This window comes from Dermacentor albipictus, chromosome 1 (assembly GCF_038994185.2).
Source record: "Dermacentor albipictus isolate Rhodes 1998 colony chromosome 1, USDA_Dalb.pri_finalv2, whole genome shotgun sequence".
Lineage (NCBI taxonomy): Eukaryota > Metazoa > Arthropoda > Arachnida > Ixodida > Ixodidae > Dermacentor > Dermacentor albipictus.
The window spans coordinates 269115834-269138588 of record NC_091821.1 but is presented as its reverse complement, the minus strand read 5'-3'; the positions used below and the strand labels follow the sequence as shown (position 1 = coordinate 269138588).

Sequence of the window (22755 nt, the reverse complement as noted above, 5' to 3'; positions counted from 1 at the left end):
AGTGATTACGAATTCGTTCGGCCTTACGGCATTCTTGCGCTTACAAATACTTCGAAGTATTGAAGCTTGAATTATATTTAGTCATTGGGCTTATTGGCACGGAAACCAACTTTGTGTCTGTTTCGCGATGCACAATTTAAAGACATTTTGTTAATTGAGCTCGCCTTTCAGAAGCACTTTGTGTCTTGTCTCACTTCGATAATGACTAGAATTCTGACGCTCAATTATATGTTTACGCAGCGATTTCTTTTTTGTTACAATTTTTTAATTCTTTTTTTTTTTCAATTGGGCCGCTATCATCTGTTGTCTTGCAACAGTTCACAGTAGCTCATTGTTTCGAAAAAGTGCGTCAATCAGTCGCATGTTGTTACCGCATAAGCGCCAAGCGATGGAAACATTTTGGACCTATTTCGCGGTGCGGTTCGTTATTGTTGATCGCTTTGGATAGCTGACACGGAAGGTCGAACCTCTCCAACGTCGCCGTCTTCAAGATTTGCCGATGGTGGCGAGTGCTTGGATTAGCCAACTGTGATTTGGAAGTGCTTTGGAGTGCTGAATTGAGTTAGTATTATTCACCGACGCGACACACACAAAAAATAAAAAATATAAAAAAATAAAAAGCTCACACGCCGAGAAACAGTCGGCAACATTTAAAAAAAAAAAGTTGTTGAATTCAATAATGTTGGTAGGTGTCTTCATTGGCGACAATATCTGTAGTGCTCAGCAAAACCAGAATTTGTCCTACTTGGCGCCGGTTCGTCTGATGCACGCCAGCTTGCTCAGCGCTGAAAGTTTCCACATAAGCGTGAAGGTTCATTCACTTTGTTCACGCCATCTGCGTTACAGCGTCGCTCGTAGCCACTGCTGTGAAACATCCTTTGCGCGCTTCGTGTTCCTCTTGTGTAGGTACAGTCTATCGTGGGCCTGACGTTGTGTAAAATTTATTACCGTTTACCGTTTATTAAACGCCATCTCAATTGTGGGAACGAAAGGTTATTTCGTTCGCAGAATGAAGCAACCTTCGGTTGGCTGGAAACCACGAGCTCCTCGGAGATGCGTCTGGCCACGCGTCTGACACTTCCGCGTGTTGAAGACATGAAAGCTCCGAGGGCTCTTGGTTTGTCCTCCTTCCCGCCTGCTTAGCTCACGCCATAAAGGAGCCTTCTTCAACCCGTTCGGATCGCTGATTTCACGCTGAAAAGCCCATGCGAAATTGAATCATTCATTGCCCCGCCCGTCCACCGCCGATGATAGAGAACACGCGTGCAGCTTCAGGTCACGTGCTCTTGTTCACACCGTTTGAGCGAATCTTCGAGTTATTTTGCTGTGCGAAATCTTGGCTATAAACGCAGACGAGGTATGCCTGTCGTGACAGCTGCATGCGCGAGCGAGTACCCGCCGTGGTTGCTCAGTGGCTATGGTGTTGGGCTGCTGAGCACGAGGTCGCGGGATCGAATCCCGGCCACGGCGGCCGCATTTCGATGGGGGCGAAATGCGAAAACACCCGTGTGCTTAGATTTAGGTGCACGTTAAAGAACCCCAGGTGGTCAAAATTTCCGGAGTCCTCCACTACGGCGTGCCTCATAATCAGAAAGTGGTTTTGGCACGTAAAACCCCAAATATTATATATTATGCGCGAGCGTCATTGTGAGTCTTGCTTCCTTCGATGAAGTCACTTCGGTGACCTTTGCCGTAATCTGAGTTTATATGTTCAGCCGGGACTAGAGCAACCTAGGGTCATCCGCGATTCAGTGTTTGTGGTGGTATGCTGCTAAGCACGATGGCGTGGTTTCGTTTCACAGTCGCATTTGAGAACCCAGGTGATCGAAGTAATTATCCACATCGGCGTCCTTCGCAGCGCCGTTGAACTTTATCAATTGAACTGGTCCAGCGTGCTCATTTGCGAGGTCGTATTTTGGCTAAGGAAGTTCCCCTCATGTTTTACGCTCTGTTCTGCGACTCCGCGATGATTGTCTTGGCCCTGGCCTGGATCCCTCTGCTTCGGCCCGTTTCACTCTCGTTATGTCGTGCGCGCATGTCGATTGGAGCGCTGCATCTCGGTGCTAGACTGGCCTGCGATTTGAGGTCAGCCGGCGGCGGAGGATGCGCTTCCTCGTTGGCGTCTGGCGCCAAGGACGCGCCCATCAAGCTGCCTCTCGCCGTCCGGCGCCCTTCAAGCCGCGCCCGCGCGGTTGAGGCCCACACGCCTGGACTTGGGCATCTCGCATTCTCTATAAGCCGTGTGCCGCGAAAAGCCCGCGGTGGCGTAAGTTCTCGCTCTTGAGAAACGTCCGTTTGGCTGTGTTGCTGTTTGCCTACAATGCTGCGCCCAAGGTGGCGCGATCCGCATATTTCGTCCGCAAGGAGCTGTTTGAATGTTTAATACAAGATGAAAAATGGAAGAAAGGCGATCGTACGTTAGTGTTTTGTTTACATAAGCGAGTTCGCGCGTGGTTGGGTTCTGGCGTTCAGAAAAGTCGCGATAGTGCCTCTTGGCTGTACCCCGGTTGACGCTGTGCGCGGTGGCGCCTTGGCCGAATGGAGCGGCTTGCCTTCGAAGGGCCGTACTGCTTTCAGATGTCCAGCTTAGCGAACGCGAATTGTGGTTCCAGTGCCGAACGCGGTAGTGCCAAAGCAGCAGTCGTACCGCGTAGTACCTCGCCGGGACCTGACTCGCAGTCTGCTGTGACACGGACGCGTCACCACTGCGCATGCGCCCGACCGCTGGCCCGTGTCGCATGTAGTGCGAATTAGTGCTCTGGAGAAAGTAGCATCATCATCATCATCATTAGCTTATTTTTATGCCTACTAGAGCAGGACGAAGGCCTCCAATTACCCCTGTCTTGCGTTAGCTCATTCCAGCTTGTGCCTACAAATTTCCCAATTTCATCACCTCACCTAATTTTCTGCCGTCCTCGACTGCGTTTCCCCTCCCTTGGCACGTACCAAGTATAGGTGGCGTATTGCGTGTTTTGCTTCTTTTGCAGCTTGCGACGAAGCACAACAGCAACGGCGCTATGAGTGGCGCCTCTGTCGTCACACGGATACGGTTCCCGTCCGATTCTCGGTGTTCCGCACGGGAAGACGGTATGCAAGAAGTCACCGCAGCGGAGGTTAATCTGTCTCTATGGCGCCCACTTCAAGCGAAGCCTTGTTAGTGATTTGCTCTTCCACGCTGTAGCTCCCGCGGAACGATTTCATACCGTCAGTATCTTATTTTAAAAAGGAGCAGGAAGGTCGACCACAGCACGAGCGACCGCACTGTTACGGCTCTCTCCTGGGAAATATAAGCACAAACAGCGCAAAGAAGTGTGTCTCGTAGGGAACGCTGGTTCCTCTGGCAGGATTAGCTTGTGAGAGTGTGCAGCCGCTTTTCTCTCTCTTCTTTCTTTCAATGGACGTCCCTTTGTGTACCTAGACGCCTCATAGGTCGGTCGCTTCCTATAATTTTGTGAAGCTACATTTTTTTTAGGAGGTTAGAGAATTGCAGTTCCGCATCAGCGCCGTCTTTGTTGAATTAGCGAAAGCTCGTCTATACCCTGTTAATGGAAAAGAGACTTCTCATCTCTAGGAGAAGAAAAAAAAAAAACAGCTCCTCTGTTGTGCTCCGTGGCTTTTTTTAAAGCTGACGAGCAAAGATGAACGTTTACGACATTTACTCTGCACTATACCGCCCTTTTCATATTTGTGAGGGCACGAAGTCGTCCGTCGGTGCCCATAGTATGTGATGAAACATGGTATTCGCTTTTCGACTCTTGTGGAAAGAGAAAGGAACACGAGGGTGGAGTTTAGTAGTGTGGTTTCCTAGGCCAATTGGTGCACGGTGAACGTATAGGGGGTACCAGCAAGTAGAGACGTGAGCACAAGTAAAAGGAATGTACTGTACACGACAACGCTGGTACCGTCCGTTGACCTTTACGTTCCTTTTACTTTTGCTCGCGTCTGTACTTGCTGGAACCCCCTAAACTGTCACAAGGGTGGAGGTTGTGTTTTCAGTACCTGCAGCTTCCCCGTGTCGTCATTCTCTAGTTCAGCGATTTTACTATTCTGTGCACTCCAAATCCGAAAGCACCAGTTCGCCCCTGCGGCGCTTCTGCGCATGCGCACGGTGTGTACAGTCGATAACCACGAACTTAATTCAAGGACCTCTGACCAGTGTGCATGCGTCAGCAGGTTTACCGTTTTTTTTTTTTTTTTTTACGCCTGCACGTAACAGCGCGCGCGTGTATGATTACGTCCGTGCTTTTGTCTTCAAACACCGGCGCCAAGAACGAATGATTAACCGAGCTGTCTCGACGAGAAATTCTACGAGCATGAGAGCAAAGGCGGGAGTCGAGGGACGTCCAGTTTGGTACCCTGCACGGGAGGAAAGAAGTCGAACAGCGAACAACGCGTGCATCGGTGATGCGCAGCACATAACACATGTACAGATGTCACACTGGCCGGTACACGTAAACTATACAGTCCAGCACGTGCGAGCTGTTTTGGGCTTCAGCGGAGGAATGAAAAGGTTAAATTTAAATTCCGGGGTTTTACGTGCCAAAACCACGATTTGATTATGAGGCACGCCGTAGTGGGGGACTCCAAAATAACGTTTGACCACCTGGGGTTCTTCAATGTGCATCCAATGCACGGTATCCATGGGCGTTTCTCCATTTTTCCCCCCATAGAAATAACATTCGTGATCAGTGTGTTGGCATACTGTAAGCAGCGAAAAAGAATGTTCGACGAAAGCGCACCTGGCGTAAAAATTAAAACAAACGCTCGGCAAAAAGAAACGAAAACGAAGCTTTGGAGCCTATGCGGCTACATGTTAGTTTCTGTTTCTTGTTTGCTGTATGAAAAGCGCAAAAGACACGGGCGAGCACTCTTTCGCTGGGAACGTGCGCGCGCTTTTGATTGACAAGATCTGCTGTTATTTCCGCGCCGTTGACGTTGGATTCCACCCGCCGTGGTGGCGCAGTGGCTATGGCGTTGCGCTACTTAGCCCGATGGCGCGGGGTCGAATCCCGGCCACGGCGGCCGTTTTTTTATGGGGGGAAAAATGGAGAAACGCCCATGTATACCGTGCATTGGATGCACATTGAAGAACCCCAGGTGGTCAAACGTTATTTTGGAGTCCCCCACTACGGCGTGCCTCATAATCAAATCGTGGTTTTGGCACGTAAAACCCCGGAATTTAAATTTAACCTTTTCATTCCTCCGCTGAAGCCCAAAACAGCTCGCACGTGCTGGACTGTATAGTTTACGTGTACCGGCCAGTGTGACATCTGTACATGTGTTATGTGCTGCGCATCACCGATGCACGCGTTGTTCGCTGTTCGACTTCTTTCCTCCTACCAAACTGGACGTCCCTCGACTCCCGCCTTTGCTCTCATGCTCGTTGAATTCCTCGTCGAGACAGCTCGTTTAATCATTCGTTCTTGGCGCCGGTGTTTGGAGACAAAAGCACGGACGTAATCATGCACGCGCGCGCTCAGTTACGTGCAGGCATGCACGTTTGTATGCACTCGACTAATGAAACGCAATATTGCGAGCGCTTGATCCGTGGTAGGCATGTCCACAATGCAAAGTCTGCGTGGTCCTTGAGATGAGTTAGAACGCGCGAGTGAGTCCTCTTCCACCACCAGTGAAGAAATAGTGCGTCAAAGAGCTCCTTTCAGGGCCAGCTTGTGTTTGAAGTTAAAGTTTTTTAAACCCACGAGAGGCAAAAGCTGACGCATGCCGCGGAGACAGAACAAGTGCTGCTACTAACTGAAATTTATTCTTGACATTTTATACCACTCGTACATTTGAAAGAGAACCTAATTAACAGTGACAAAGCGATGAAGTGACAGCGAGGCAATTGTAATGTTACAATGTGCGGTCCGAGAAGCTAATTTGATATATAGGCTCGTCCTTTCCCCGCTCTGCCAATTCTTTCTTTTGTGGCGTGCCGAAAACATGACGCAGAGCTATCAACTCGCGCCCACGCGGGGGATCACGGTGACGCGGACATTCTGAACGCTTTTTGGTGTCACCGGGCCGGGTATTTACATTCGAGCTTCCACCTTGTGTACGTTCTGATTGGCGGCGGCAGATAGCGCAACCAGGCTATGCGCTTCCCGACGGCATCCTGGAGTAGAGTGCCTGCAGCTGCGGTGAAAATCAAGGAACGAATCAGCACATCGTAATGAAGTGCACAAGATATTCACCCAGCGATACCCGTATACAGCGTCCACCTTCCAGAAGCGCTGGGATTCAAAGCTGGGATTCAATTCATAGAATTATTTCTCACGATGTTTTTACTATTTTATAAAAACCCTCCCCCTATGTAATGCCCCTGCGGGGGACATTTAAGGTAACAAACTGAACTGATGAAAGCACTAGCTGGTCAGCAGGTGGTATAAACAAGATACGCTCAGAGTGTTGGTGGGAGAAAAGAAGAAGAGGGTAAAGATATTGATGATCCCGAGTCGTTACAGACATAGGTAACGCCACAATATAGAAATAGAGGTTTTAAGGAAGAAAGGAAAGATCAAGAATACAATGGGCAAAATACTAGACTGCGTGATATATGCCTGTATACGGTCACGCTGTAATGACAGTGAAGAACCACGGTGGCGCAACACATGTCATGAAAATCTGTATTGTATGAACCTGTGCCCATCAAAACAAGTAGCACTCAACACAATGATAGCGGCGAGCACACTCGTCGATCGTCGAATTTGTCAAGGCTGTCGGCTTTTATACATGTCTCGTCGAAGGTTCCAGCGTAATCGCCGGTGCCCGCATGCCTTCCAGAAAGTACTACACGATTCGTGTCGCGCATACAATCTTATTACACAAAGTTCGGTGACAACAGATAGAGCCAGCGATAACATTCGAGAAACTTCAGATACAGAAAGGTGCGTCTTGCGCTGAGCGATAACATTGCAACACGGATAGGCTCATAAAAGGAAACGTTCACCGAAAACAAACACAATTTATACGCCAGTCATTATAGTGACTCATTAGCCCGCTAGTGCCTATTTGTCGCAGACCCATTACGAAAGGAAATCGTCATTATCATTACAGGAGCTGTATACAGGAACACCATCCCGGAGGAAGCCACAATGCTCGTTTCCAGTGATGTGTGTATGATGCAAATGAATACTGATATTAATGCATCGCAGCCATAGGTACTGATGCGCATTTCACGTATATACTGCATACTTTACGCGGTTCATTATGTAAACATCGATAAGCTCCTGTGTTGAGCCGGTTGAGGGTCCAGCCTGGTACTCTGCAGAGCCGCGGCACGAATGCGACACTCTCGTGAAGCCCGCTGTCAACTACGAGCCTCGTGTTGACGCTGCGCGCTGGAGACAAGCAGCTCACGCGCTCCCGGCCAGTGTCACCACTTTCTCCGCGCGTGACGCCTCTGTGCGCGGTAACCTTGCCCGCAGTGAAACGTGCTTTGGCAAAGTTCGTGCGGCTCGCTCTGCTCCCAGCCGTCGCTTTTCAAGGCAGGCCCCGTATCTCGTTTTCGATAAACTTCTGTCGCAGCTGTGCGCATAGTTGTCCTGTCTGGGAAACGATCGAGATATCCGGGACGCCGCCTTTCGCTTTGCCAACACGCAGCGGAAGTGTGGTTCCTTTGGTGTGCTGCCGTGCGATACCTTGGCCAAGTAGTCAAGTAATCGGAATGAACTCCTTGCGAGGCCGGGATGCGCTTTCCTTTGGCAGTGTTGAGCCAGGTGAATGCGCTTTATCTATCAGGCCCCGGCACGCGCCTGCGGTGTAGAAATGCGGGAGGGAAAGTCGGCAAACAGTCGGCCACAGCGCATGCAAGGGCGCGCAGCCGGTCTCTCTCTCTCTCTCTCTCTCTCTCTCTCTCTCTCTGTGTGTGTGTGTGTGTGTGTGTGCGTGTGTGTGTGTGTGTGTGTGTGTGTGTGTGTGTGCGTGCGTGCGTGCGTGCGTGTGTGACGTTGTTGCTTTTTAGAACCGCTCTTTCACCCACAAGCGCGCGGCTGCGCTGACAGAGCTTCGCACCACGGCGGTTAGCGTTTGTTTTCTACCTCGTGTTGGACTATGAGGGCTCGCTTGGCGTTCTTGCTATAGCGTTCTGCGACTTCGTGTAAGCCGCACCTAATGACATTACAGCGCCGTGCTATTCAATGCGGCCTCGAAACGTTGCGAAATCGTACAACGTAAATAAATTTCTTAGCCACGATCTCGGATGTCTTCTAGGTCGTTACGACCCGCCGTGGTTGCTTAGTGGCTTTGGCGTTACGTTACGCTGCTAAGCACGAGGTCGCGAGATGAAATCCCTGCCGCGGCGGCCGTATTTCGATGGGGGCGAAATGTGAAAACACCCGTGTACCGTGCTTTGGGTGCACATTAAATAACCCCAGGTAGTCGAAATTAATCCGGAGTCCCCCACTACGGCGTGCCTCATAATCAGATCGTGGTTTTGGCACGTGAAAACCCAGAAATTAATATTATTATTATCCACGTCGTTAGGATGTGAGAGTGTTTTACATCGAATACGTGCTCTACGAGAGCAGCAGTGATCACCTAATTGATTTCGACCACCTTAGGTTCTTCAATGCGCTCCCACTGGAATGCGGCTGCAGAATCAGACCCGTGACCTAGTGTTCGGCAGCTGATCCGCCTACATGCTATGGTTAGGCCACTGTAGCGGCACTGCGTGACGCGCTCGAGATTTCTCGCGGTTTGTCAGTGCTAAATTTGGACCCGCAATTTGCGCCGTAATAAGTGCACTATATGCTGTGCTGGTATCTTATAGTGAACAGCTTCACCTATCTCGTGTATGTCTGATCCGTGGGGCAGAGCTGCACGCTGGTGGCGTATTGATTCCTTAAATCATGGCACATCTCACAAGGGAGATTGGCCACACAACGTCAAATCGGATGGCTACGAGTTGACTATTTCAAATAGCCAAATTTGAGAAAGAGTTACAGCAGAAGCCATCTTCCATGAATATCTAAATCAGTGCGAATCTACCCTGCACGTACGTAGCGCAAAGCCCAAACAAAGTCACGTCCTCCCGGTGCTCGCTCGAGGATTGCCACATGTGCGTGCTGCGACACCCCGACGACGTACGATCGGAACCAGAGGCGGTCTCAGACGCTACACGCCGCACCGAATTCGTCTTCAGCAAAGTGCTTTTGAAGCTACGCATGTGCGTCCCGCAAGTGCCGGTCCCCCAGTCGGCGCCGCTTGGTCTCGGCGGCATGGCCGTTCGCTTGCCGTGCCGCTGTCCTTCGGCCGTGCGCAGCTTCTCTGGTTCGCGCTCCATATCTCGTGGGCCCGTCGCTTCGCCACTTCGGTACGCATCGCATGCTTCTGCAGTCTCTGCAGAGCCTTGCACTCTTCCGCTTGATACTTTCATCGAGGGCCCCGTTGTGACAGCAGGTAGAGACCTACGCGTAACATGGCGAGCGCAACCGAGCCACGTCTATTCGAGCGCGAACATCTCGTACCACCTTGAGGAGCATGGAGGTGCCAAGCCAGCAGCGGCGTGCGAGCGGACGCATGGGGGCGGGCTGGCATCGTCGACAGACGGCCTCACGTTTGGCCAGCTTGGGTCTGAATAGGCAGAGAAATGCTTCGCACTTCAAAGCGAGAAGAGAACGGTATCTGATGAGGAGTTTTAACAAAATTTAACAAATCATAATTGAAAGAACGTGTGCAAAAATCGCACCACAGAACCTCCCTAGAAACGTAAGGTACTCGACGCTCCTATAAACTAATGAAGTTAATTTCAAGTTACCCCGTAGTTGCGGTGTACAGCTCGAACAATAATAAATTTGGAACAGTCAAATTCGGCATGTGTACTCGACGCCCCTGTGCATGGTGCTTCTGTACATCGTCACGGTGGAGCAACCCTTCGTATACGTGGATTTTGCAAATTCTGCCGCAGATTTGTTAAAAAAGCTCGATATCACGGCGTTTACCGTGGTTATATTACATTACAGCCGAAACACGCTCAGTTTGTTTGATTTGGCAAATTTCTGACGCCGTTACATGAGCTGTTCGGAACATGTAGTTAGTTGAAAAGGAAAAAAAAAAAAAAGACACGGAACGAAAGCACAGCCACGTATACACGCGCGCCTGCGGTTTTTCCTTGGCGCTTTCCTTTGCTTCTGGGATCATTATCTCCGAAGTACCGAGCCATTGTCTAGCCCCCCCTTTAGCAATCCCTATATACTCGACAGAGATGCTACGCTCTTTTAATAGCAGCGTTACTTTCAGGGGAAGCTTAATCGTGTTGAGAGCTTTAAGTTGAGTGGGGAGTAAAGAGAAATAACTTGGGGTATAGGGCGCGTACGAAACAGCCAGCGTAGGCTGACGACTTTTTATTTCTTTTTTTTCTTTTTTTTCTCAAGTTAGCTTGGAGGCAGATGACAGGTGTTATGTTATACACTCGGTGTCTTGTTGGAAACAAAAGGAGTACATTTGTCTGCGGTCTGGACGGCATTGAATGGCGCCCACGGCTTGTCGGCCGAGGTGAAGGCAACTCAACCGTATGTGACTCGCGGTGAAATACGATGCAGCAGCCGTCGCGTGTGCGTTCGCGCCTCGGTGTGCGTTGCATTCCACACACGGCTTTGTAAATGTTAGCTGATGCATGTCGGCGAGAATTTACTTGCATGCAACGGAGAGCCGACGCCATTGCAGTGTTTCTTGCACTTTGGCATACACGGCTGTCGGAGCGCATGCGCGGATAACGGTTCAAACGCGTGCAGTGTTTGCTATAGAAGTTTAAACTTGTGTCCTCAGTCATCGGCGGTTACCTCAAGCTGCCTTTTTCAGCTCTTCACTCTGCGTGCTGTTAGGTTGTCATTCCCATAAGTGTAATTGCAGCAGTTATGTAGTAAACGCTAGCTTATAACAAGCGGCTGCGGGCTCAGCAGTGTGTAACTCTGCGAGAATATGTCATCTATCTCGAATAAGCACAATTTGTTTCCTTACGACGGAAACACCTAATTCCGTGAGGCCGTCTTTGTGTTGTAACACTCTGGTTCAATACACGGGTGCTCAGTCGCCTGCAAGTACAGTCAGCGAGCGCTCTTTTATCCTCTTATATAAGCGTTGTGGATAGCAATGTGCCGTGCACTGGAGGTGCCTTCTGTCTTCCATGCAGATAAGGCTGGGGGGTTAGGAGGTGTGCACTTGAAGTGCACGTGTTGGAAGTGTAGCATTCTTCCCCCATTTTCTACGCTACGCACATGCAAATTGACATTGCGCGCTACTTAGGCTGGCTTCGTTGATCTCACTCTCCTGTGACAGATAGTGATGGTTGGGCGCATTGGTTGCGATGCGACGTGATGAAAACCGCCGCAGACGGAGAAACGAGAGAGAACGCGCTCGTTTCCTCGTCTGCAGCGTTGTCGAGCGGAATTCGCACACTTCCTCGCACGTCTCTCAATATGATCCCAGCGGTGTAGTCGGGCCTCCCCGCGTGCCGGCCTTGTGTTGGCGATGATCGCCGTTCGGGAGGAACGCGGCCACGCAAATTACGAAGCGGAGGAGGCACATCGCGTCGCCGTCATGCGCGCGCGGGGGGCTCGAAAGTCGGTCAGGTCAGATGGGGGGGCCCGACTGGTTTTTCAAGATGGTTATACAACTACGGGCGGCCGCGGTTCGGTACAAGAGAAGCGACCCACCGATCGGCGTTCTAGGCCGCGACGATGCAAGGCCGCCTCTGTGCTGTGCGCGCTCGTACGTGGCAGCCGCATGGCCACTCGAGTCGGCGTTTTATGGGCACTGCATCTTTCTCGTGTATCCGGCCTGTGCGTGCCTTGTCTCGAGCAGCTTCGACCTGAGGTCGCTGCTGTATGGCCGACTGTCTTGCAGCTGTGCGCTCTCGAACGGGCCGAGCGGTTTATCATTTTTTTTTTTCGCCCGCTCAACGTTAGTAGCGCTGCACGGTATGCGCAAAGCGGAGCGCGCGTGCGATCGCATTCGCCCCGGAACGTCCCTCGACGTGCGCGCATTGTGCGGTGGGCGTTCCGGCGATTTGCGCGTTTGTAGTGCGGCATCCCGTGGGCACAGCGAGTGTTTTTTCGCGATTCTGACTGTGCCAGGCGACGACGCTGTCGATTGATTCAACTTTCGATCGCACACTTTTACACGCGCCGGGACATCCACCGCCGTCGCATAAACGTCCTGTCGAGTCGTGTGACCCTTCGAACGTTTCCACGGTTTTGGAAAGCGCGGTGCTCGTGCATGACGGCTGCTCCGTTCTCGCAATGGTTTCTATATTTGCGTCGCCAGTATCCGTGTGTTTCTTGGTGTTATCTTCAGCCGTGATTCAAGGTGTGGGAGGGGGAGAGAGAGAGAGAGAGAATGCAGGCACGTCATGTTGAGCGAAAGGGCACAATGTGCAGTTTGCATTGCCGTGTGTAATGTATTGTTAAACACTTGCATATTTTTTGTACATACCTTCAATACTTTCGGATTGAACCTGCTTTCACTTGGTCGTTCGGACCAACATGATGACGTATGCGAACTAGGAAAAAGAAACAAACAAAACGAAACAAAAACGAACAAACATTAATTGTTACTGTGTTGCAATATTTTTGTTGCACATGGCTCCAGAATTGCGGCAACGACAGCTGAGTACACATCAGCAGCTATACCGCCCGCTGCTGTGGCTCGGTGGCTGTGGCGTTGTGCGGTTGAGCACGAGGTCGCGGGTTCGATTCCCGTGAGCGGAGGCCACGTTCCGATCGTGGCTCATGCAATCCAAAAACGTTCGTGCAATTGGGTTTGCACGTTGAGGTACCCCAGGTGGTCAAAATTCATCCCAACTCCCTACACTGTACGTTGTCTTTCATAATAAGGCAATGTGCTCTTTGTAGCTATCTATTTTTTATCGAAGACGAACAGAACAGTTGTTACGCTCTTTACGGTTCCGACCGACTGTGAGCAAGAAGTCATGCCATGTTCGATGTGTGGTCCCGTATATTAAGCTGCAACATCAATGAGAGCAGCAAGCACCTTTTCATCGGTGACGGAAAGAGGGTTCAATGGCTATGTGTCATGTCAGGTGTTGCTGTTTAGTTTTGTAGTACCTTTCTTTATGTTTATTCTTGTAGTGCTCTTATGTGTTACGATGTTCGTTCGTCTGATCTTATTTTGCTTTTTCCTCCTACCATTATGTGAGAAAATGTTCCATTATATTGTAAGTTTCGTGTTCTTGCTCGCTGTTCTTTATTTTGATCTACATATAAACTGGTGTCAGTGCAGATATGTTCAGCAAAGATGAGACAGTTTCGATGCACACGGCCTTTGCCTCCCCTCTTTTCAGCTACTGCGTATAACACCGCCGTCTTTTTATACGAATATATGCAAACGCGCGATGACCGACTGCCGCGGAGCGACAAAGCCTAGATGATTTTGCTTTTCTTTTGTTGCAAGCCTTGTGGCAAAGCAGGTACCAGTAGGAATTGCTTGAGAGCTCTAGGAAAATACTCGCGTAAAGATAGTCTTATTGCACTGTGGTGCGCGCCTACACCCACTCCAAGCGCTTCTCGGCAATCCTGGGGAAAAAAAAAATACTGCAATGCTACTTTTCGCGATCAATCAGACTTTGCAATCAGACTCAATCAGACTTTGCTTCTATTCCTGCATGAAAAGCACAGTGACTGTCTTCGTGTTTAATAATAATAATAATAATAATAATAATAATAATAATAATAATAATAATAATAATAATAATAATAATAATAATAATAACGTTTATTTCCATCTTGAAACTAATATAAAGACAGATGAGCTGCCAGAAAAGCTGTCCTGAACAGCCTGACAAAGCTGCAGCCTCCATTAGCTAAGCAGCAGCGAGAACAACATGGATATAGTACGAGGGCGAATCAGAAATTCTTTTCCCCTATTTTTATTAGTCAAAATAAGGTACATACAGGTAATTATAAATGTGCGTACTATTCCAAGTACCTTACACTATTTTCCCACATAGTCCACACAACGATTCAGACATTTGTCCCCTCGTAGCACTAAATTTAAGATGACCCTGTGGTAGGATTCGTCCGGCTGACTGTGGAAGCACCGTCGGACTGCTGTCCTGGCTTCATCATTGCACGACGTGAATCGCTGTCCTGCCAGGAACTTCTTCAGGGGACCGAAAACGTTGACACCACTAGGGGCAAGGTCCGGACTGTATGGTGGGTGGTCCAGACTCTCCCAGTGAAATGACCGATTGTCGGCGGTCCTGATTGCCACACTTCGCTGCTCGTACGCCGTGGACGTGTAAAGCACAACCGCCATCCTTAAACAACTGACATCAGCGCCGTGCCGCGGAGCTACCGGCAGATAAGGCCGAGCCGGTCGAATAAAGGTCCACCGCTGGGAATGGATATGTTGGCTTCGCATTTACAGCCGTAATTTGGCTTTAAAAAAATATAAGGACAAAGATTTTCTGATTCGCCCTGGTACATCAAAGTTGCTAATTGCACATATAAAATTAACTGCGCAAACAATAGACTAATATTAACAAAAATGTTAATCATATATTTTCCTGTACATCTCTGTAACTTCCGGTAACTACATAACAACAAGTTGAAATGTGCACGCTGATAAGCGTTTAAGAGAGAAGGGAACTACGCTCCATTCCCGAGTTTAGGCGAGATAAAGGCACTGAGCAGTCGTCAGTGTGCCTTGCAGTATGCATTACTCATTTTTCTTGTAGCTGAGCCAAATTTCATGTATGGTTTATGTTATGTTGTATTTACTTTTTAAATCGCACATCGAAACATTTGTACAAGCAATGTAGCTTTATTACGCCCGTTTCGAGAAAGAAGTCCATACTCGGTGATCTAGGGTGCATTACAAACGTGCCGAATAATTCTTATGTTTGTAGTCTGTGAATTCGTTCTAAGTCGTAGTGCGTTGCCGCTCCACACGCTAAATGACAGCAATTAAGGTGGGAATAGAACAGCGAGTTCTATTAGCTCTAACAACCTACTATACCAGCAACTTGAGGCAGTTATGTTAGGAGAAAGCTGGTGTGGTTTTTGCATCGCATAGTTGCAGAGAACACAACACCTAGGGATTTAAAATCATCCAGAATATCTTATCTCTCGCGAATTTAGTATAGTAGTCTGATGCAGAATAGGGCTAGGGCCACTGGTGATTACACAGCTGATTGTTTCCTCCTCAAGCTCTGCTGGTGCGGTGGTTGCTCCCCCGAAATCCATCATCATCCGATTCGACACCTCATTTTACGTCATCGACGGCTGCAGAACTCGCAGACATTCGCGCTGCTATGGAGTTCATTGTTCAGGGAACCGTCATTGTCAAGGTCTCTTCATTCACTCTAAGGCAGCTAGCTCTTCGATGTCTTATACGTTGCTGTTCCGTCACGGGCGTCATAAGCAGCTGTCCACTGACAGCAGACTAATTTACCATCACGCAGTCAACAAGACACACATCATGTATCAGTGGATCGATACCGGGCCCGACCGGGCATTCCTGGTAACGACAGTAGGGATGAGGCCGCCCGATCTGTTCACGGTGGTGTATCAGTAGCATTGTCAGCTTCCCTCGCTCACGCTTACACTGGTACAGTGGAGCCCGAGCGAATTTACGAACGCTCTTCTCCGCAGCTCGGATCCACGCATACTCCATCTTCCGCCAGTGGTAACACGAGCTGAACACTTGTGTGCCGCCTTTTGGCGTTCAGGAATGTCTATTTATTCCTCACTGGAATGACTGGCAGCCCTGCTTGCGACACTTGTGGCTGTGTATCTCCTGTGTGACTGCCGTCGCTACCCTGTAGCTAGAAAAAATACCTTCTGCGTTTGATAGTCTCTTGGTGGAAGAAGGAATCTTCTCGGACACTGCAGGGTCCACGCAGTGCTCAACACAGCAGCCCACGTTGCTCCACTACTTCAGGACACTGTAGTTGCTGCATCGCGTTTATTTATTCGTATGCAAATTTTTTTCCTGCTTTTTTCCCTCTCCTATAACTTCTCATTCCTATGCCTCCTTTCCCCAGTTCAGGGTAGCCAGCAGGTATTTATACTGGCTGTCCCTATTTTTTCCTCCTTCTCCTCCAGAATGGAAAAGTCGCGCTTGGACACATCAAAGCCTCAGAGTGTTAGTTTACCGCATAAATTTGAATCGGCAAACTTTTGCCAGAGGCCGAGGTTTCTTTGTCGCATTCTTTTATCCTAAAGCGCTAGCATAGTCACCCGGTGCGTAGATTGAGAACGAAAAACACGATAAGTTAATGTTTAGTATTCAGTCTGAACTGACACGTGTGCCTAGAATTTCGCCGGCACGGCATATATATATAACTGCTGTTCAGGTAGAGCGTGTACTTGCTGCTGCACTTGCGCAGCAAACGTGGCCCATACCGTTTCGGCGATCGTAACGTTGCGAAAATTGCGTTTGAATCTGTGATTGGTTTGGCAGGGCATAAAAGGCTGCAGCAGCAGTGCCAGTATAGTAGCAACAAATATATTTTGTTTGTGATAGGGTTGAACGCTATTAGCTGGCTTTGCGCTGAGCCGATTGGTGCGAGTGATTAGACGGAAATGGATGTTGTGAGAGAAATCACGCCCACAGAGTGATATGACGTGAAATCCTTAAATAAATGTGTGTGCCCCCTATCGGCACTTTTTCGTTCGCCATAACGTGTAGATAGAAGGACGGAGAACATGCACTTCTGCGCCCCTAATGAGCGCACGGTTTCCCTCCCTGCCCCGGTGCTACTCTTTTTTAGCTCTCGTTCGTTCCCTCTGTATTGCACCCATTTGCGCGCTCCGTGTACTCGTTACGTTCTCTCGGCAACCGCATTTTCATTGTGCTATACTGGAATTAGCCGGAGAAGGTGGATGTACGACTAGCAGCATCGCCAACATTTGTGGGCGTTAGCTTTCAAGTTTTAGTGGGAGCCTTGTGATTACTCGATCTCCTTTGTATGTAGCCTCGTTGCTTTTCATAATATGTATGACTGTGCGGCCATATACCCTTGCTTGCATCCTGATCAAGCCGGAGGGCAAGAGTTGCACTTGGCTCACTTGAGCCTATATACAGTATAGGACTCGTTGTATTGCATCTCGGGAATAAAGTGGCTCAACTGACTGCCTACGCCTTGTCGGTGAGCTGCTTAACACGCCGCGGCCGTGATATAGCGTCTCGTTGGCGCGGTGTATACTCGACAGCTCACGGAAAGAATTACATCAGAACTGATACGAACAAATGCAAGTTTGTGGTGAGGGGGGGGGGGGGGCATTTGAATGCTCTCTTTTTAACTTGCGAATGCAATATTAGCATTTTCGCTTCTAGGGAAACAAAAAAAAACACAAATTGGACCTGGAGTGGTAACCTCTGGAATTTCCAAAATTCCCCATGAGCCACCCATTGGTGAGGGAGGGAGTGAATTATAGGTGAAATCGGAGGGCACAATATTTTTTGGGAAACGGTGGAATTTCTTGCCTGTATCAGCGCACCTTGCTCCTCCCGCCTCCAGGTGCGCTGACCCGACCCCTCGTCAACCTCGTGAGCAGTGCCGCCAAACTCCTAAGCTAGTTCTCCCCTAAATAGGATAAAGAACTTCCCTGGGTTTTTGAGAGGTACAATTGTTCAGCTCGTCAGTGATATTTAAGGTAAACTTTCTTTGTTATCCTAGTAGGCTGGAAATTTATAGTTAAGATTTTTTTCCAGGTTCGTTTTTTTTTTGTATAAATGTAAGATAGTGAAGTCGCTTTACTCAGGCTGAAATGGTGTCGCAGTACAAATTGTGCCAACTAGTGTTTTTCGTGCTAACAACACAGCCTCCTGCTTGAAACCAGAAGCGACCCGACCGCCTTTTAATTGTCGTGCTCAGCGTATGTGTGTCCGCTTACGGCGAGATTTGCATCTGCAGCATACGTTTGTTTTCCCGGTTACAGCGCAATATTTCATTCAAAGGGCGCATAAATCGACAGCATATATATGTGCCCCATTATCGAGCCCAGGACATCTACACTTTGTCGTGTACTTGGTGAGAGGCGTTCACTATAGGCCACAGTACGACCACAAGTCATACTTCGCATGCGAGTGTAAAGGCAATTTGCGCTGACTGAAATCGAAACACGCCGCCACGGCAGCAGTTTCACGGTCATCGCGGCGTCGCAGCAGTGATTTCTGACGTCTCTCTTTCCTCCACGTCTCAGCGCACATTTTCCCTAGATTTGGAATTTTTTTTTCTAAACAAGACCTGAAATTCCTAAATCCAGGGAAATCTCCCTAGGGTTAGCAGCACTGCTCGTGAGTGACATCGACCGGGGCTCGGGGAGAGAGGGTCCCCCATGGGACTGGCCGTGCCGGAAGAAGTGTCCGGAGAGACGACTGCAATTGACCGACCGGAGCGGAATCGGCGGCTTTCAAGGCGACCGCGACAGAACACCAAGCGACGACGGTCGCCAGGAGCCGCTGCACCAAGCCTATAGAGAGGCATCCGTTCAAATAAAGTTTTACTAGCTCACACTATGTAAGTCCAGGTGAATGCCTAAGCTTATTGCTTGCCTGCCGGCTCATCAAGCATCCCAGAACCCGACGCTTCGTGTTGAGAATACCCAATTAAAGCTTTTATTTTATTATCACTGTGTGTGTGTCGTGTTTGCGCTCGCGCGCCGGTGCGCCTCCGAGGTCGGTGGCACCGAGATGCGCGTGCGCGCTGGGAAGTGTCCGTATAGCACCTATGGGTAGGAGGCTGTAGCTATAGATCTAGTGGGATCCCCCCTGTGTAAGTTAAGCCCATTTGCGCTTGACTTAGACTGTAGTGGCCCTGCTTTCCCATTCAGTAAGGAAACACGACGAGAAACTACCAATTTGGGGGTGATTCTTTCGGCACAGAGCGTACGTTGCCCTTCCGTGCAGTGGAGGAACCGTCAAATATCTGCGTTGAGGTGATTTTCACCGCCATTCTGTAGCGTTTGCAGTCCCGTTTTTTTTTTTATCACTTCTCATCTCTGATTTCCACTTTTCCGATGCGACGGGCGTTCTTGGAAGTCGCGTGCAAGGGGATCGCATTGTAGCAAAGAACTGTAAGTCCCGAGTTATTTCTAGAATGCAAAATTATACTGTAGTCGCGGCACACGGAAAGAGTTGTCAAAAAGCCTATTTATTCAAGCGATAACGTTGTTTGGTCAGATCCGCAATATGTGACCATATATGTAGCCACACAGCTCTAAGGGCTGTTGTGGACTATTTCAAGAGCACTGGACTAGACTCGAGACCTTAAGGAAGCCACGGTGTTACGCGGTTATACGCATTCCTTCCTCATCATATTTCATAACTTTTTTTTTTGTACCCTTCCCATTTTCCTCTTGTGCAGAGTAGCAGGCCAGAGCATGCTAGCTCAGGCCGACCTCTTTCCTCAACTAACTTCTCTCTTCTTTGGCCAGTGCATGTTTTGACAGTACGCAATGCATTCACGTGCGTGTGAAGAGTGGACCTCCGCTCGTTATAGAGGAAGCAGCTTTTGTCAAGAGTACGCCCTTGCCAAGTTTCCAGCGCGTGCTCAGACGCGTATACGACGTGCAAGAGCTCGTGGGCGTGTGAACGGCTGTCCCAACCCCCTCTCCGCCTTTGGCCTCAAATTTTGCATCAGCAAGCAAAGACGTCGTTGTTTCTACTTAAGCATGCTCTTCAGGCGTATGACGGTTACGCCTTGAACAATAATTAACGCTAATTGTTCCGTCGAGTGATGCCAAGTCACTCTTTGAAAAATGCTGACTGCGGTCTATCTGTTATTTTTGCACGCGCCTGTACGTGCTCCGGACACGTTTGCATGTTGGTTTAGTCCCGCCGACCCCTTTCCATGCGTCCCTGTGCATGTGACCATGCTACTGTACACCACTGCGGTCACACCCTTTTGCACACGAAGGGAGTTTGTTGCCGCGGAACCGCCGCCGTGGACAGGCTGCAAGCGGCGGCGCTGTGTAGCATCAATCACGCCTGGGCACCGCGTGCCATGGACCGCCGCGTGGGCGCATCTTGCGGGAAATAAACACGTGTCGCGTTTCGCACGTGCCCCGACTGGCGCCACCGAGGGGTGGCGTGTGCACCCCCGAAGCCCCCTGTAAAGCACGCGCACTGCAGCCGAAGGGCTGATGGTACGAGTCGCCGTAGGAACGCCCAACTTCAGCCGGCCTGCTCGAGACCTCGTCGATAGGCTGAACGCGTGATACCGCGTGCATGCGACGACCGTATCGTCTTAACTCTACGGATTAACAATACATGCACTGGTGGATCACTTTTGTTAGTCGATAACTAGTAAAAGAAGTAACGGTATTTGTTATTATTATTATTATTATTATTATTATTATTATTATTATTATTATTATTATTATTATTATTATTATTATTATTATTATTATTATTCGGATCGAACCGACGACCTTCAGTGTAAATTACGTTAAAGTGATTAAGGCACAGTTGATGAAGATAGAATTAAGGCATCCGAACCCGCGACCTTTGGTGCTTATTAGGGCGAAGTTATGTCACAGTTAATTAAGGTAGAGTTAATATCCACTCGAACCTACAGCCTTTGGTGGGAGAAAACAATAGGATTCAACGCATTCGAATGATAATTTCAAGTAATGAGTGTCTCGTGAGCGCACAGGCTTTCGCCTTCATCCTCTTTAGCGTGCGCTAAAGTGGCTGTCTTAATAGCGTTTACATTTCTCGTAGTTCTTGTCTGCTGTAGGCTGCGAACGACGCCAACTGTCACGCCAATGACGCCAATGGACACTATACGGATAACATGAGTGAATCCATCTGTCCTGAGTGCCGTTATCAACTTTGCTTTTGTTGGAGTATATGTGATAAACACGGTAGCTGTCATACCCACATACTCCGCGCCTCACCTGCGGTTTCCCGTTGGTGGCTGGCCACCGTTTCCATGGGCATATATTCGCGCTAGGTTGCACGCTCAGGTGGTTGCACACCCTATGTGCAACCGAGCCCTAAAGGCAGCGGTTTGAGCGAGTTGGTAATGAAGTGTAGGCAGCGCAAGAGAAAGAAGCTTAAGACACAAGTGGAATACCGGACACGCGCAGCGATCCGTGGGTTCGACCCCCTCGGTCCTGTCCTTTTCTTGCGCGATGCCGGACTAGCCATTAAAACTGTTAGCCGGCGCGGACCGCCAGCGAATGTGGAACGCCGGTGGCTGATGTAAACACTCACGTATACCGAAGTATCAGGAACCCGGGTTCGCAGAAAAAGTACTTACGCTAAAATTGTTCGTAAGATGGCAGCCAATCGTGATGTCGGACCTTTCATTGGCGAAAGCGGCCGGCAAATGGAATGCATCACTTACGAACGAAACAGTTTATGTGTATTTGGCCCAGGATATCTGTAGCTTAATTGCTCTCTGCGGTGCGCATAAGAGTAAAAAAAGAAATCCGACGACACCTAAGCACTTCTTACGAGTTGTGAATGAAAGCATTGATGTCCAATTGAACGCCGCTGAGCGGTCCTTCGAGTTATGAACTCCTCGCGGCCAGGCGAGCGCGTCGATACGCTTGGCGCGTTTTGACTTGGCCTTACGAAGGAGCAGTTAGAACGCAGGCGAGAGCTTGCGCGGATAACACAGGCCTCCGAGAGCGAGCGTGACGTGGCGGGGGTGCCCTCTGCCCTCACGCAATGCCGTGGCGTTCTCTTTCCCCCGCCCTGCTCCGTCGAGGCCCGAGCCAGCAAGCGCGAGCCAGCGCTCGTGACGTGGTGTCGCAGCCAATAGGAAGTCAGGTGTCGTTTCGCTGCTACGCACGCCGCCGACTTTTTCGCTCAATGGGCCATCAGACGCTTTCGCATTAAAGAAAAGAAACCTCCTCGTGGCGCCACAAAACTGCCACGAGGTTCATCGAAGGCTGCCTGTGATATAATCGCTGGGGAGTGGGAGCATGGAATGTGCAAGTGGCGCATTTCCTTATGTTCGATCAACGCAATCACCTCCTGAAAAGAAAAAGCGCCGATCCCCTCTCTCGAGGAAGTTGCCCAACGGCGTCGGATAGGCGGCGTCCTGCGTTTCGTGCGATAAATCCCGGCTGTGTATGCGAAAACTGCGCGTGGTGCGCGCGCTCGCTTTCCCGGAACGATCGAAGCACGCTTAGCCGCGAAGAGATTTCATTAGGGATTGGCGCGCCGGGACTGAAGTGCGTCGTCGACGCCGTCGTTCCGGACTGTTCGTCGCCAAACGGATTAGCGTGCGCCCCGCAGAATTAAAATGTCGACGCTAAACCCTTCTTCGAGGCCCGATCGATCGATCGCCTCCCCTTTCGGTCTGTGGGCGCTGTGCTGGGAAGATTGGATGAAAGCGCCGGTGGTGCCGGTTGCGTGATGCGAAAATTCTTTGCATTGCCCCCCCCCCTTTTTTTTTACAAACTCTGCACGGTCACTTTGTTTGCAATGTCTTCATAATGGTTGGGCGACATGGGATATGTTTTATATGTAACTTCTTTGGAACCCATCGGGTAAGCCTTGAACGCTCAAGTCTCTTCTCGCACTATATAACAGGGCTGGCAATCAGAGCTCGCGTTAGCACGGCACATTCGGGCTTTCCGTTTAGAGTTGTTTATTGCAAAGATTGAATTGTTGTGCCATCTACTCCGTTATACGATTCTCTGCGCTGAGCGGCCTCTCCCAGCTTACAAGTGCCGGTGCATACAATCGACACTTGGGTGAGTTGGTGACTAAACATTTTGGAACGCGACAGCGCAACGAAGAGTGCAGACGACGAATGGTGTTAGTATCTGTTCT

General features: G+C 49.6%; 1 protein-coding gene across 4 annotated transcripts in view; it reads left to right on the top strand.

Moving 5' to 3' along the window:
- The window catches only part of DIP2 (disco-interacting protein 2), a 349848-nt gene that overhangs the window by 831 nt on the left and 326262 nt on the right, over positions 1 to 22755 (top strand). The window lies entirely within an intron of this gene.